Source organism: Astatotilapia calliptera, chromosome 2, assembly GCF_900246225.1.
Source record: "Astatotilapia calliptera chromosome 2, fAstCal1.2, whole genome shotgun sequence".
NCBI classification, from domain to species: Eukaryota; Metazoa; Chordata; class Actinopteri; order Cichliformes; family Cichlidae; genus Astatotilapia; species Astatotilapia calliptera.
Window position 1 is genome coordinate 1,608,803 of NC_039303.1, and position 16,529 is coordinate 1,625,331.

Genomic DNA, 16,529 nt, shown 5'->3' on the forward strand with positions numbered 1-16,529 from the left:
AGCATGGAAACACTGTGCTGCGTTCACGTAAACATCGGAAATTCCTGCTGGTTTTCCTGTTTGAAGCACAAACATCCATCATCAGTTTGTTGTTCTTCTTCCTGCAGTGTTTGAATATTTCAGCACTAAAAGGATGTTTCTTCAAAGCTTATTTCAACCTGTTGAAATCATGAATGAAAGTGCAGACTGAGTGGAAGAGCCAAAGTGAATATTTATGTTTTATTTGTTATGGTGCCGCAGGTGTTTAGATTTCCCTGCACCTCAGGTGATTGCATGGGGTTGTGGTCACATGTTATTTACCTGATGCTGGCATTCTCAACTGAGAAGTTGGGTGAGTGGGTTGTTGCACGTCATTTCATGTCACCTTTTAGTCCCGTTCTCAAATGATATAGGTTCATAGATGCGCTATTTGGTTTGAATGAATGAATGTCTGTCTGTCCTGCACTCTCTCTCTTTGTCTTTCTCTCTGATTGTGTAATAAAGGTGCTCTGTGAGGACAGACTGAGGGAGCCACTGCTGCACATCATCTGTGAGGCTTTGCAGCCCTGATGATCCACCAGGACAAACTCAGCAGTGTGTGAGGAAGAGGAGGAGGAAGAGCCAGCAGCAGCTGACAGATGGAGAGAATAGACAGACTGTTCCCTGTTTGTGAAGGACTGCTAGGAAAGTTTAACATAACTGTCTGTGCTGAATCAGTCTTATTAGGTAATGTTCAAATAATGTGATCATCCCAGTGTTTCCAGTGTGAGAGAAAGTACTCAGGGCCTTCAAGTTACACACTATGAAAGGCAGCAACAAGTTTAATGTTCAGAAACCTAAAGTCTGTATCAGCAGCAGAATGGAGCTAAAATAAATGTTGGTTCCAGTTCTATGAAGCTTTGAGTATTTTGGATCAGTAGCTGCTGTGTGTGTTGCATCATATTGCTGTAACTGTTTATTTGCTTTATATATTCTGAGCTAAGTTGATCTATAGTGTTACATCATATTCTATAAGGATGTTATGTGTTTGTAGACTTTCTGCCCAGTTTGACCCATTTAGCAGACGTCAGCCTGTTTAAGGCTCTGATATCTATTCTGTGTGACTTACAGCAGTTATGACATGGTCTGATTTTCTCACCCAATAAAGGAATATTTCATATATCAGTCTACTCTTCATTCTATCAGACACAGTTATCACAGCTCCTACATTTGCTTTTTACACATATATGTAAGCATTGAGCCAAATGTGGCTCCTCTGGAGCTCAACAGATAGAGGGCTGCAGGAGGTAAAAAGACACTGTTGATGCTTTAACTGTGACTCAGGATTCCTTGCGGGCTGTTTGCAGCCGGCCCTCCTGGTGATGCAAAGCAGGCACTGGGAGTCTCCACACAACCAAGAAGCTAACCTTCGGTACCTTGTCAGTCTCATCTGGACACCAGCCCTGGTTCCTCTTTTCCTTTTCTTTGGATTTATTCCCACCGGTATTTACAGTAGCGTTCACTCAGGTGAGGAACACACAAATGGAGAAGTTTTCCTGTAACTGTCCCAGCTCTCAAAGTAGCTGTCCATTGAGTCTTTAATGTCCAACTACGTGCCCCTGTTGTAAATTCTAGCAGCAGAAACAAAATCAAGACACAAAAAAGTAAAAATATCATTACAAGTGACAATAGCCCCAAGTGTAAAATTATACCAGAGAGCTGCACAAGTGGCGAAGGTTTCTGCCAGAGGGTTCTTCCTGTGAAAAGGGAGTTTTTCCTTCCCATTGTCGCCAAAGTGCTAGCTTATAGTGGGATCATTTGATTGTTGGGTTTTTCTCTGTATGTATTATTGTAGTAACTTACTTACAGTTTAAAGCATCTTGACATGACTGTTGTTGTGATTTGGCACTGTATAAAACAACTGAACTGATTTGGGTAACATTTTAATCAATAAACCAAAGTTGCAGGTCATGCATGGCGCCGATTCCCAGCTATGCTAAGATCCTAAATGTTTGCAGTGCGTGCCCACAGCTGACTTGATTGAAGCGTCGCCCTGTAACCATGGCAACCGTAACGCTGCCGCCTGGAACAACAGAACGTAGCTGTCAAACAAAACCCAAACAGTCCTGACAATATGAAACCGGAAAGTACCGCAGTGTAATCCATTTATTTCAACAAAGTAACTGTATTCTGAATACCACCTTTTTAAACGGTAACTGTAACGGAATACAGTTACTCATATTTTGTATTTTAAATACGTAACGGCGGTACATGTATTCCGTTACTCCCCAACACTGTTGGTTTGTTAGGTCTCATGTGCAGCTGGAATATTAGCAAAATTTGTTCCAAGTCCAATCTGGGAATCAATGGGAAAATTTATGTTTCATTGATGGGATAAAGAAATTATTAATCTATTTCTTTCACATTGTATTCTGCACCATAATGCTCAGTTACGCGTACTTCGAGAATTAAAGGCACACTGCTTGCTTGATCAGCAGCTCATTCTCTAAACTCGATTTATGACTCAAACATATTTCAGATAAGTTAAAAACTGAACTATGTTGGTGGACTGAATCAGTGCTTTTTCCACAAATCCTACAGATGCTAATATGAAAACATGTTCAGCAGCTCTGTTTTCTCTGACATAGAGAACACACTTCAAGATCTAACTTGTGTTAAATCTGATTTAAGCTTTCAGATAAAAACTAACAGATGTGATCTGTTTATGGATCTCGGAGCTGAGCCTCATGTTTCTAGGATTTAAGCACAGCAAAGCAAAACTGTGTTGGAAAATGAGGAATCACATGCAGACTGTCACGGTTTGCCGGGGCAAGCCGTGTGGAATATGAAATAGGACCCAAAATGCGGCAGCTCTGGTGCAGATGAGTGTTTATTTACAGGGGTGTGAGTACAAACAGCGGTGGCGACAAAACATGAAACCGGAAACCTAAACTGGGTAAACTAATAAGACAAACCAGAATGAGGATGCAGGGAGGTCCGGAGAAATACATACAGGGAGACGCAGGGAGACCGAGGGGAAACAACACAGACGAACCAGCGATTACCAAGACAGAAAATACAACTTAAATACACTCAGAGAACACAGGGAGATTACACACAGGTGGGAGACACAGCTGGGAGTGATTAACATGACGAGACCAGGGAGGCAAACTGAAAACACTCACATAAGACGCAGACCTTCACAATAAAACAGGAACACACGGGGGGGAACAGGGTAAACACCAATTAGAGAACAGAACCAAAATCGTGAAGAGAAAACACAAAACGCTGGGTCAAAAGGACCCAGGATCATGACAGTACCCCCCCTCAAAGGCTGGCCCCAGACAGCCCAACAAGAAACAAAACAGCCAGAAAAAACAGAAAACAACCCGACCAGGGCGGGTGGCGGGGGCCCAGGAAGGAGGGCTCGAAGCAAAACAAAACCGGAGCACCAGAAGGCCAAAAGACAAAAACAAAAAACGAGTCCAAAACCAAAAGAAACGAAGCACACCAGAACACAGGAAAAAACAGAGTCCAAAACAGAAGAGTTCAGGGGGCCGACAGCACAGGAGTCCAAACAGTTCGGGGGGCCGACCGTGCGGATGGCAACGGCGGCCACTCAGGCGATGGCGGTCCGGGGGCCGGCCGTGCGGAAGGCAACGGCGGCCACTCAGGCGATGGCGGTCCGGGGGCCGGCCGTGCGGAAGGCAACGGCGGCGACGAGGGAGACGACGGAGCAGTTCAGGGGGCCGACCGCGTGGAAGGCAACGGCGGCGACTCAGGAGATGGCGATCCGGACCAGGCGAAGCACAGGCAGAGGCCGGACCAGGCGAAGCACAGGCAGAGGCCGGACCAGGCGAAGCACAGGCAGAGGCCGGGCCAGGCGAGGCTGAAGGCACGGAGGCCGGGCCAGGCGAGGCTGAAGACACGGAGGCTGGGCCAGGCGAGGCTGAAGGCCCTGGAGCTGCAGCAGGCGAGGATGATGATGGAGCTACAGCAGGCGGCTGGACGGGCTGAACGGGCCCCTCGGACCCTCCAGCGGAGGCAGGAGGCTGAACGGGCCCCTCGGACCCTCCAGCGGAGGCAGGAGGCTGAACGGGCCCCTCGGACCCTCCAGCGGAGACAGGAGACGAAGGCCGGAGCGGTCTCTCGGACCCTCCAGCAGAAGTCACCACTAAGCCAGCAGTCATGGAATCCTCTGGCAAACACGAAGGCAACTGGCGATGCACTGAGCACTGGCTCTGCCCAGGCAACGCTGACATGGTGCAGTTCTCAGGTGGCTGCATAAACTTCAGGGGTCCAGAATCAGCCGGGGACTGAGACCTAGCCTCTGGGGAAGCCCTGGAGCGGCAAACTGTGCCAATGGCGGCTGAACCATGAAAAGCACCTTGAGGTGAAATTAGACTTTCTCCCTGCATGGAGTGAATGAGTGAAACCGGTGATACTGGAGCCAGAGCTACGGGTAGCGGGGGCACTGGAGCTACTGGAGCCAGAGCTACGGGTAGCAGGGGCACTGGAGCTACTGGGGCCTGCGCTACAGGCGGCACTGGAGCTACTGGGGCCTGCGCTACAGGCGGCACTGGAGCTACTGGAGACTGAACTGAGGGTGGCACTGGAGACTGAACTGAGGGTGGCACTGGAGACTGAACTGAAGGGGGCACTGGAGACTGAACTGAAGGGGGCACTGGAGACTGAACTGAAGGGGGCACTGGAGACTGAACTGAAGGGGACACTGGAGACTGAACTGAAGGAGGCACAGGAGACTGAACTGAAGGAGGCACAGGAGACTGAACTGAAGGAGGCACAGGAGACTGAACTGAAGGAAGCACAGGAGACTGAACTGAAGGAAGCACAGGAGACTGAACTGAAGGAAGCACAGGAGACTGAACTGAGGGTGGCACTGGAGACTGAACTGAGGGTGGCACTGGAGACTGAACTGAAGGAAGCACAGGAGACTGAACTGAAGGAAGCACAGGAGACTGAACTGAGGGTGGCACTGGAGACTGAACTGAGGGTGGCACTGGAGACTGAACTGAAGGGGGCACTGGAGACTGAACTGAAGGGGACACTGGAGACTGAACTGAAGGGGACACTGGAGACTGAACTGAAGGAAGCACAGGAGACTGAACTGAAGGAGGCACAGGAGACTGAACTGAAGGAGGCACAGGAGACTGAGCTGAGAGGAGCACTGGCTGCGGGGGAGCTAACCGAGCTGAGAGTGGCTGCGGGGGAGCTAACCGAGCTGAGAGTGGCTGCGGGGGAGCTAACCGAGCTGAGAGTGGCTGCGGGGGAGCTAACCGAGCTGAGAGTGGCTGCGGGGGAGCTAACCGAGCTGAGAGTGGCTGTGGGGGAGCTAACTTAGCTGCCGGTAGCTGCACAGGCGATAAGCAGCTCGCGTTGACATCCGCCACACAAAACGCAGCCCCTGAATGAACAGTCATGCAGTCCGAAAATGAAAAAGAGTCCTCACTCACCACAGCCGGCGATTTAGAAGCCCGAACGTCCGGCTGTGGGGTGGCGCGCTTGCGGCGCGATCGCCGTTTCCTCCCCGCAGACGGCTCCGACGGGCCGGGCAAGATCACATCCGGCGAGTCGGAGAAAAGCCTGCATGGTCGGAGGAAGCGACTGCAGAAGCCATGGCAGGCCAGAAAAGAGCCGTTGTAGCCGACTTTCCACGGCACGACGAAGCTCCTCTGGAGGGTTCTCCAGCCATAGCCCGAGGAGAATCTCCACATTGTACGCAATGTCGTCCTGGAGCTCCTCGGATGGATTCACTGCCGCTGGGTCCATGGTGGCTGGTTCGTACTGTCACGGTTTGCCGGGGCAAGCCGTGTGGAATATGAAATAGAACCCAAAATGCGGCAGCTCTGGTGCAGATGAGTGTTTATTTACAGGGGTGTGAGTACAAACAGCGGTGGCGACAAAACATGAAACCGGAAACCTAAACTGGGTAAACTAATAAGACAAACCAGAATGAGGATGCAGGGAGGTCCGGAGAAATACATACAGGGAGACGCAGGGAGACCGAGGGGAAACAACACAGACGAACCAGCGATTACCAAGACAGAAAATACAACTTAAATACACTCAGAGAACACAGGGAGATTACACACAGGTGGGAGACACAGCTGGGAGTGATTAACATGACGAGACCAGGGAGGCAAACTGAAAACACTCACATAAGACGCAGACCTTCACAATAAAACAGGAACACACGGGGGGGAACAGGGTAAACACCAATTAGAGAACAGAACCAAAATCGTGAAGAGAAAACACAAAACGCTGGGTCAAAAGGACCCAGGATCATGACACAGACATTAGATACAGAAGGACTGAGACCATAAAGATAGGTGTTGGGAACCCAAGAAAGTAGAACACAAAGAAGAACACAAGAAGCTCATATTTTTGAGGAACAAAGCTGCCTTATATGATGTTTGGTGTTTTTAGCAAAGGAAGGATTCTTTAAGGAAGTTCCAACTAGAAAAACTAGTACCTGCACGCAGTATAGCTTTAGTTTGCAGCACAGCTGACCTTTGTGAAGCATCAACAGTAACAACTTGTTATGTAATACAGCTGTAAAACAATATAAATAAATATAATATAATATATATATAATATATATATAATAATAATATATATAATATAATATAATAAATAAAACAATATCACATGTCAGGAATTTGTTTCATTACACTCAAATTCAGATCATATATCTGATTTGTTTAATGTTACGTAAATAAAAATGTCTCACTTCACATTGTGGTCCTAAAGTTCCAAAGGACAAACTGTTAAAGGAGGAAACAAAGCAAACTTACAGTTTCTTCACACACCACCAACAAGCTCCACTCCACACCTGGACACTAAACACAGACACACAGGTGAGCTGCTTCCTGGAAGGAGGCGGGACTCCACCTGAAATGCAGCACAGGTGGGAGGGTGGAGGAAGCAGATTTTCACATTAAGAGCACTTTGTTTTTGAATGAATATGATTTCACACTGTTGGTCAGAAACCATCAGAAACTTTACATTTCACCATTTCTCTTTCTTAGCAGATTCAGGTATCATTAAATAATAAAGTCATTTTTTTTGTCAGCGATAATTCTCAACAAAATTATTAAGGTGTTTATCATTTGTACAGGACTGTGATGGCCTTGAATGAGGAGGGGGAGAGTCATAACAAACAGTCGTATTATCTAAGGGAGAATTGTTATTCCCGTCAGCTTTTGCCTTGAGCATCCAGCTGCCGCGGGGGTGGGGGGTGGCACATGAGATGAAGATGGTAGTTGTTTTGGTTAGTGGGAACAAACAAACTGCTTCCAATTTTACAGTAGTCTAATGTCCGTCACTGGTCACCAGGTCTCTCAATTCCCGTTGTTCTTCAAAAAGATGTTATCCATATAGTAGAGCCAAGATCTTATCCGTGTTGCGTTCAATAAACACAGTCTGAGTACCCACATCCCTGCCCATTGTCTATCATGTTGACCAGCCTTGTGGGATTTTGAACAGCTGTAGCTGCTTCTTGTTCTTCGATAAGCCAGGTCCGAGCCAACTCCAATCAGCCAGAACTCTGTTATCATGGTTACAAATTGGTAGATGTTGTTCAATGTCCTCCATCGAGAGTGTCGCCAGACACACGAAGCAACCGACCATCGAGTATCCGGCAGTAAACGTCTCCGCAGGACAATCGGGCTCTCCCAAGCCCATGAGGGTGTCAATTCCGTTAAGGGACCAGTTGATCAAATCCATAATTCTTCTTTAGGTTTTTAGAGAACAAGTCTGGGAGACTCTCTTAGGGTTAGAGAATGAGCCAGACTATACAAAAGACATGGGAAGCCAAGCAGGGAAGATAAGGGAGAGGGAGAAAGAGAAAGTGCGACTGCCTCCGTCAAGAGCCAAGAGAAGAAAAGAATCCCAGTTAATCTTGTATTAAATACACGTATATAGTGCATAAAGGTAAATTAGGTGTAACCGGTGTGATTCTGCGTTGTGTCTGATAAAAAAGGTAAAAGAAAGAAAGACCTCCAAGTAAATAATTTGCCCACTCCAGCTCCTCTCCCACAGGGGAATTGTAGAAAAAGGGGCTGGCATTTATTTTTACATTAAACATAAAATATGCATTTACACGTAACATATTTGACATAAGATAAAACAAAAGCAACATGAAATCTGACATACCTGATAAAAAAGGTAAAAGAAAGAAAGACCTCCAAGTAAATAATTTGCCCACTCCAGCTCCTACGACCAAATACAGACAGTGGGGAAGAGGGTTAGCTCAACCCACCACAGCTCCCAAGCTAGCAAGGAATACATATTCATGCTATCATTTATGGCGCCTAAAACACATTTATGATACACACATACTACACACTTATAACATCTTACAAAAACAGGCTTAATAATGACAATAACTGAACTAAAATCGCAATCATAAACATCAGGGTGGCTAAATATGAATTATGTGTGCTTTAAGGTGCTGGAAAGAAATGACACCCACCTCTCCCACAGGGGAATTGTAGAAAAAGGGGAGAGGCAAAAGGGGTACACTGTATTTATAGTATTGCACCAAAGAAGAAGAAAAGAATGAGGAGGGGCTCTAACTGATAATGAACACAACTACAGGCTTGGAGGTCCTAAAAGTCAGGTATAAAAGGAGCAGTTTGGGGGTTTAGAACACATTTTGTGTAATTATAACAATGTTATTTATGACTCTGTTACATAGGCACTATACATGGCTTTTATAATTCTGTTTGTTGTAATGAAGTATTCTTAGTGAGTACTTGATTGCAATGTCAGAGTAAAGTCTCACAGCCTTAAACACATTTGTACCTCTCCCTCCATGACTAAAGAATGTGTCAGACGTAATGTGCAGAACCAAACACTGATACTTGGGTTTAATCTTTAGCAAATGAAACACAAATGAACTGTTCAAAGGTTGTGAGTTTATTTCTTGGATAAAGCCAGAGGTCCTCTGAGTCTTTGCACCGTCGGTCTGCGCTCAGTAGCCAGTTCATTATTCTGTAAAAAGACTGTCCTTTCGGAGCAGGAGGTGTGGAAATGTCAGGTTTAAAGATCTGAACTACTTTAACACGGTCCAGAAGATCAAGTCTGAGACGCTCTTGGTCAGCACAGGGCTAGAAGAAGTCTGATCCATACTGGTCATGCTTTTAGTTAGGGACAGCTCAGATATATTCATGAAAAAAACACAGAAGGAAGAAAGTAGAATAAAGTTTTAATAACCTGGTTAATATGCAGACACACAATATTTGAGGAAGTTAAACATTCATCTGCTGACAGTGTCATAGATGGAACTAATAGGGGCGAGGCATTTGAATTTACTCTACATAAACTAAATCTAATGTATAATCAGGATTAAAGTGTAATTGAAGTCAAACACAGTCAGTTAGTCTTTTTACAGCTCTGTTAAATAACATCTTGTTACTGTTGATGCGTCACAAAGATCAGTCTTCTTCCATGAAGACTGTTTCCTTGGGTGTTTTCACCCAAGGAAACAGTCTTTTTTGTTTCCAAGGTCAAATGATGTCAGCATCCAAACTGAAACCAGGATGTTTGGAAAGGATATGGGAGAAATTCCTGCTCGTTTTAACAGCAACTGGAAATGTTTGAGGGCTGAAAAGCAGATTTTGATTGTGAAGCTAATAACTAATGAAAGATAATCATGTTTCATATTTCCTAAAGATCAGCTCATAATGAGCCAATCTGTTTTCAGTCAGAAATCATAAATGAAACACTGACAAACACATGAAACATGTTGATTCTTTTTCTGTTGGCAGGTTCTGGTCTGAAGGTAAAAACAGCGTGCACAGTAACATCAGATCCAGTCTGTGAACCACTGGAGGGATTGGACTGTGTTTCCTGACTGGGCAGAACAGAAGTTTATTGACGCCTCGCTTAAGTTAAAGTTGAGCATGGAGCCTCTGCCGCATTCACTTCAAGTTACAGCGCTCAGTGGTCAGCGTCTCCCAGACATCACTCATATCACTGAACCTGTTTCCCTGACTCTCTCTGGTAACCATTCTGAAACCATACAGTTGTATGTGTTTAAAGCTCCTCTCACGCCGCTAGTCTTGGGTTATCCCTGGCTACATCAACATAACCCTGTGATTGGAAGAAGGCAGTGTTGGGGAGTAACGGAATACATGTACCGCCGTTACGTATTTAAAATACAAAATATGAGTAACTGTATTCCGTTACAGTTACCGTTTAAAAAGGTGGTATTCAGAATACAGTTACTTTGTTGAAATAAATGGATTACACTGCGGTACTTTCCTGTTTCATATTGTCGCGGGTCAGGACTGTTTGGGTTTTGTTTGACAGCTACGTTCTGTTGTTCCAGGCGGCAGCGTTACGGTTGTCATGGTTACAGGGCGACGCTCTCTCTCTCTCTGCGACTGTGTGTTTCCTGGGTGAGAGAGCGCCTTTTCGTTGTTGTTGTTGTTGTGCTAAGCTAACAGGCAGAATGCTACAAGCATAGCTCTAAAGAATGTAGCATCATGGGCAGTGTAGTCCGTGCTGCAGGGAGAATGGACTGCCATACACGTTATGTGTCTGTGAGCGCGAGGAGGGAGAAAAAGGGGAGTGGAAAGGTACGAGTTGTCATCCAGCAAAAACGGGAGCTGGAAGCATGTAAATATAATAATAACCACTGCAGCCAAGAAGAGAGCCTGACGAGCCCAGTTGTAAGTAAGCTATTAAGACTCGACTGTACGCCGTGTTCCTGTTTTCCTCCGAAAACAATAAGTTCCGTTGGAGCAGTCTTTCAACGCCTCTCTCTGTCTCTCGCAAGAAAAGTTGACCCACACAACAAAGTAAAGCTATTTTTCGGCTACGAGCCGACAGGGACCCGCCCTATTAGTCAGAGGTCCCTTTACTACAGTTCGGAGTCGCGGACCTTCAGTAATAGTAATAAATCACACAGCAATAGTACATTCACGTTGTTGTAAAAAGCATGATAATATATTAAGTAATCCAAAGTATTCAGAATACGTTACTCTCATTGAGTAACGTAACGGAATACGTTACAGAATACATTTTGGGGCATGTATTCTGTAACGGAATACATTTTAAAAGTAACCTTCCCAACACTGGAAGAAGGAGAGTATCCTGGGGTGGGGAGAAGAATTTCACATGTCCTGCTTAAAGGCCGCCACTCCTTCCGTGGACCCGCTAAACCACTCCCCGCTCTCCGATTTACAGAAATGTTTCACAGGAACTGATTCCTCCCAAAGGGTGAACTAGTTTGTTTCCATATATTACCTCTGTATGAATGTACTTCTTAAATGAGAGCAAGTGTTTGTCCTTTTTTGTTCCTCAGGTACAGTACGTGATATTAAGGGCAGGCGGTCAACACAAGAAGCAGAAGTACTTCCAAGAGGGAGCTGCAGTGAGGACACAGCCTGGTCACTGAGGTCAGAGCTCAGAATCTGAAACAGCTCAGATTTATATTCTAGGGGTTGTAAAATAAAATCTAAATATATTCATAAAGAAACCTTTAGATAATATTTTTAAATAATAGTCATAATTATGATTAATAATTAGAAATATCAAACATTTAAGTGGATTTTCTGTCACACGTATCGTGTTAGCCCTGCGATAAACTGGCAGCCTGTCCTGTCTTTGTCCTGTATCAGCTGGGATAGGCTTAATCCTGAATTGGATGCATTGTATTCCAATTATGTAATCTGATCATTTACAAACTGAAGGTATCTAATCAAAATGTAAGTAATAATTATAAAATGGGAAAGCAGAAATAAGTGTGACATAAATGTAAATGTGTGAGCTGACATAGAGGACAGCTACATGTAGTCTGAAAAACCTTTGTTGTCAAGTTTGCAGGTATATCAGCACGAGACATTCTTACATAGAAGAGACATTAAAGTCTCTGACTCAGCGAAGCATTATTGGTCCCGTCTGTTTGGATAAATATAGTAAGTTGATGTTTGTCCATTTATTGACACATTTTCTTAAGTGCTTATCCAGCTCAGGACCACAGTGGAGCTGCAGCTGGATATGTTCACTAAATAAACCTTCCAAAAGTCAACAATAAACCTGCATCCATGTACGTTGTTGTCCACAGGATGAGAAAATCAAACTGGAAGACTGTGGAACATGTTAATAAATGTTTGTGTGTTTATGCCTGTGTCTTTCACAGGAGGCGCTGGAAGGTTTCCCTAATAGTTCCTGGTGAATCAAAGCTGAACCATAAAGGTTGCTGGACTGCATGATGGCCTTACCCCTGAGCCGTCATCCTGTTAAAGGAGGAACCAGTTAGAAGCTGTTTTCAAAGTAGCTGAGCAGATTTCATCTCAAGTAAGCGATTAACTGTTTGTTCATCTGTTCTGCCACTTAAAGAGCATTTAAGGACGTCTTTTGAGTGTCCAGCTGAATTAATTCTACTGGCTCTCATGGTCCTTTGTTATTATAGACATATTTTTCATGTTCATCCAGCTATTTAGTAAATTCTATCTATTTAGTAATATCCGTCAGCTATAAAATGTAATATAAATATAAAAAATATCTAAATATCTCCTGCACTTTATATTTTAATGATGTAAGTCTGTTTACATTAGCATTCCTCACATATCAATGAGATGCTGTACAGTACAATCCTACTGACACAGCAGAGGGATAACGACGGCTATTCAACATCGTTACACGACACATTCGAGCTGCATGACGCAGACAAAGTGACTAAATCATCTTTTTTGTGGTTTATTGTCTTCAAACCAGCAGACAAAGCTGATGGCAGAAGATGTCAGAGAAGAACTTCAGGCCGTGGACTGAAAAGGTATTTTTTTCTTGTTATCAAAGACATTTGGAGTGGCAGCTTCTACAAGTGGTTGTGCTAAAGTAAAGCTTACAGTCTAAGAAATCACAGTGTTGATATTCAGCACAAAGAGAAAAGCTCACTTGTTTGAATTTATTTACAATCATAGTTTTATAAATTCTGACTGTAAACAGCTTTTACAGCTTTGATATGGTTTGACACTCGATATCAGGTTTAATTTAAAGGTTTCTGTGTCCCAATGAGCCATTTACACTGATCAGTGTCAGTTTAACTGTAACACATTCATTATTTAGATTCAACAGAGAAATAACTGAATGTAAAAATGGCAGCCCTCAGGCAGGTTTATAGAGATACATGCATGCATTATGAAATTTATGTATCCCAGATAATTGTTATTCATCTAGTCATGGCAGACCTACCTCTTCCTCCCAAGTTAACTGAAACCCAAAAGAACTAGTGGGGCTATTTACACACTCACAACCAGTGTGGGGTAAAAAGAGCCACCAAAAAGCTGTCAGCCACAGATGTGCTAGAAGAGTTAGATCGTGGCTCAAGAGTTGGGAGGTCGCCTTGTAATCGGAAGGTTGCCGGTTCGAGCCCCGGCTCGGACAGTCTCGGTCGTTGTGTCCTTGGGCGACACACTTCACCCGTTGCCTACTGGTGGTGGTCAGAGGGCCCGGTGGCGCCAGTGTTCGGCAGCCTCGCCTCTGTCAGTGCGCCCCAGGGTGGCTGTGGCTACAATGTAGCTGCCATCACCAATGGGTGGATGACTGGATGTGTAAAGCGCTTTGGGGTCCTTAGGGACTATTAAAGCGCTATACAAATACAGGCCATTTACCATTTGTAAGTACATATTGTTACAGTCCTAATTCCAATATGATTCTTCATAAATCCTGCTTTGAAATACTGAACTTTAAAATTGACCTGATGAAAGATAATTCACAGTGGCACTCTGTCAGGATCATTCTGGATGTAAGATCACTGTATTAATCTGAATCCTTCTGAAATGTGCTGTGAGTGAATGCTGATGCAACTCACTGTGGGGAAGCTGTTAATAAAATGAATCTGTGACACAGCGGTTTCAGTGTTATTCTGTTATCGTTTGAGGGCTCTTAGGTGATAAACCTGGACCTCCAGACACCTCTGGTCCATACGCCGCGTCCAATGTACGGTGGGGGAGCCAACCCCAGGGCAAAATTAATTTCCACAGGTCCACTAGGCGTCAACCTTAGATCATAAAATATTTTCTTCGCACTAGTGCCCTCCAATTCTCACATTAACCGTCACTGTCACCATGTTCATATTTCACACAATGAAACACACAGAGAGCGCGTCTCACACGCAAAAACACGCAGAAACCTCTGAGCTCACCTTTGAACTGCAAGCGCACCACAAGCCAGACTCTATTTCATATGCTGAACTTTGGCCGCGTCTTAGAAATTCTCCCCGTTTCTTGCAACAGAAGCCAGTCATACACAACGTTAAATGTGGAGGGTAACGTGGGCTGCAACTCTAGTCTCAACATAGAATGTTTTTAGTATCTTGCTACAGCCAGTTCCTATGACACTGGAATTCAGCCTCAACTCATGATGTTAGTATCTCGTGCCGAAAACCAGACACCGACAAATTTAATGTGAAAATGCGTGTAACTCAGCGAACAGATTAATTTGGAAAGCCCAATATGCACATTTGGTATTTATAATACAACAGGCTGTGCTTACCTTTTTATATTTGGACCGGTCCTCTGCTCGCCTGGCCTCACGATCTCACCACAGGCCAAATCTGCCTTCCTCAGCACATCAAAGATCCGGGTCACACAGCACCAAATTGTTAAATCCTCCCAATTCTTTCGATCTTTGGGCTGAAGGAAGGACACTACTCGGTGTATAAATGCTCAATCAACAATCCTTTATTCCATACAATTCAACACTTTATGAACATAAACCATCCGGATGGGGAGACGTGCATGCAGAGGGACACAGCAAACATCAAACTGGTGGAGGGTTACTCAAGCTCTTCTAGCCTCTAGTGGCCCCCACCTAGTCGTAAAAGCCTAAACGTGAGCGAGCCTGACTTATGGCCTTTGCTCCCTATTTTGTCTGCCTTCAACAACGGTGGGGGTGATGTGCTCTCTGTCTCCTCTACTATCAGAAAAAGCAAAGTCCTGACTCTCCAAAAACAGTATTTCTTATAACTCAGCAGTATAATGCATCATAAACAAGATCTATCTTACAATATAAAGCGCCTTAAGGTGACTGTTGTTGTGATTTGGCGCTGTATAAATAAAGATTTTTTTAGTTGCCACTTTATGTGTGTGCTTACCAACTGTGTGTTATTGCTGACCTTGTATTGCTTACAATACAAGGTCACTGTGAGAAAGTGTGCATCCAGATGACCGGTGCTAACATCTACACCACGTTTTCCACAGCAGAGGGTAATCATGTGATTTGATCACGTGATTTACAGCAGGACACACCACTACAGCTACACAACTTACAGCTGCGTTGGAACGGAAGAGAGATCAGCGATGGAATTACGACTCTTTAAACACCACAGACACAAGGAGCCCGGACCCTGATTAAAACTGACTGACAAATTACTTGTGCACATTTTTATGACAGGGAAACAGTTTCTTTAGTGTGCAGCAGATCCTCATTCTTCTCAGTGAAAGCAAAGATGATTGGACATGAACAAAAGGGGGTGAGAGAATACCAAATACCAACATTAAACAAATACGTAGGACAGCTTTCTTACATTTGTGTAATCTCTCTAAAATTAGAAACATCCTGCCTCAGAGTGATACTGAAAAGCTTGTTTGTGCATTTATTACTTAATGCTTCAATTACTTCTCTTGTAATTTATATTACTCAGGCTGTCTTAAAAACTGTTTGATGATCCATTAAAAGAATAAATCACATGTTCTAACTGTTTCCATCTTCCCTGCTCCATTATATGTACATCATGTCCTGTCACCTGTCAATCTGTTGGACACTTCCTGTGAATTAAGACGACTCTACTTAACCTTTTAACTGATTATCATAGAATGTAATCAGATATTTCCTCAGCTAAAATGGTTGTGTTGTTCACTTTAAAGAAATGGAAATGCTAATTCCAATCTATGGAAAAAAACCATCCATCCATTAGTCCATCAACACACCATCTGTTAAATGTCATAATAAACCTTTTGGAGCCTATGTTTAACTGCACGTCAGCTGTTCTGTTAGCCACTGCAGCCAGCTTCAGTTTTTTCACAGTTTTCAGCTTTCAGGTTGGTTTCTGTGTTTTTAAGAGGAGTCTTACAGTTGGGCTGGATTAGCTGACCTTGAATCCTCCCTTAGTTGGCCGAAGCTGCTCGAGGCTTCCCATGATGCTCTGAGTATTTGGTCTTTACTAAACGTTTCACGCTGTCTGTTCGACCATGCTTTCCATGTGTTCCAAAATCACATTTTTGGGGACGAGTTTGTTGCATTCAGTTTGTTGTGATTCCTTAACAAACATTCAGTAGCACAGCAGTAGTTGTAAACAATGCTTTCCATGTTTAATAAGACACTACCTCGCTGGTTTATTCTAGGTGTGTAGCATCAGGCGCAGCTTTAGTTCCCAGCCATCGTATAACCTACTTCAGGGATGTCAAACTCAGCTTACATCGTGGGCCACTTACAGCCCGCTGTGATCTTAAGTAGGCCAAACCAGTGAAACTGCCCTTTCTGTCAGTGTAAAGATGTTTCAAGACACATTTAATTGCAATTAATATGAGAAAAACAAG

The 16,529-nt window shown here is 44.2% G+C and overlaps 1 long non-coding RNA gene across 3 annotated transcripts; it reads left to right on the forward strand.

Annotated features, from left to right (window-relative positions):
* Window positions 1–11,266: 11,266 nt before the first annotated feature.
* On the forward strand, window positions 11,267–15,547 carry LOC113028609 (uncharacterized). Of its 3 annotated transcripts, none has more exons than XR_003273251.1 (4): window positions 11,267–11,384; window positions 12,128–12,285; window positions 12,706–12,763; window positions 15,192–15,547. It is a non-coding gene; the product is annotated as an uncharacterized LOC113028609 (long non-coding RNA). The 3 variants fall into 3 exon arrangements; XR_003273250.1 differs by lacking the exon at window positions 11,267–11,384 and adding an exon at window positions 11,760–11,903; XR_003273249.1 differs by lacking the exon at window positions 11,267–11,384 and having other exon boundaries at window positions 11,967–12,285.
* The last annotated feature ends 982 nt before the right edge of the window (window positions 15,548–16,529 follow it).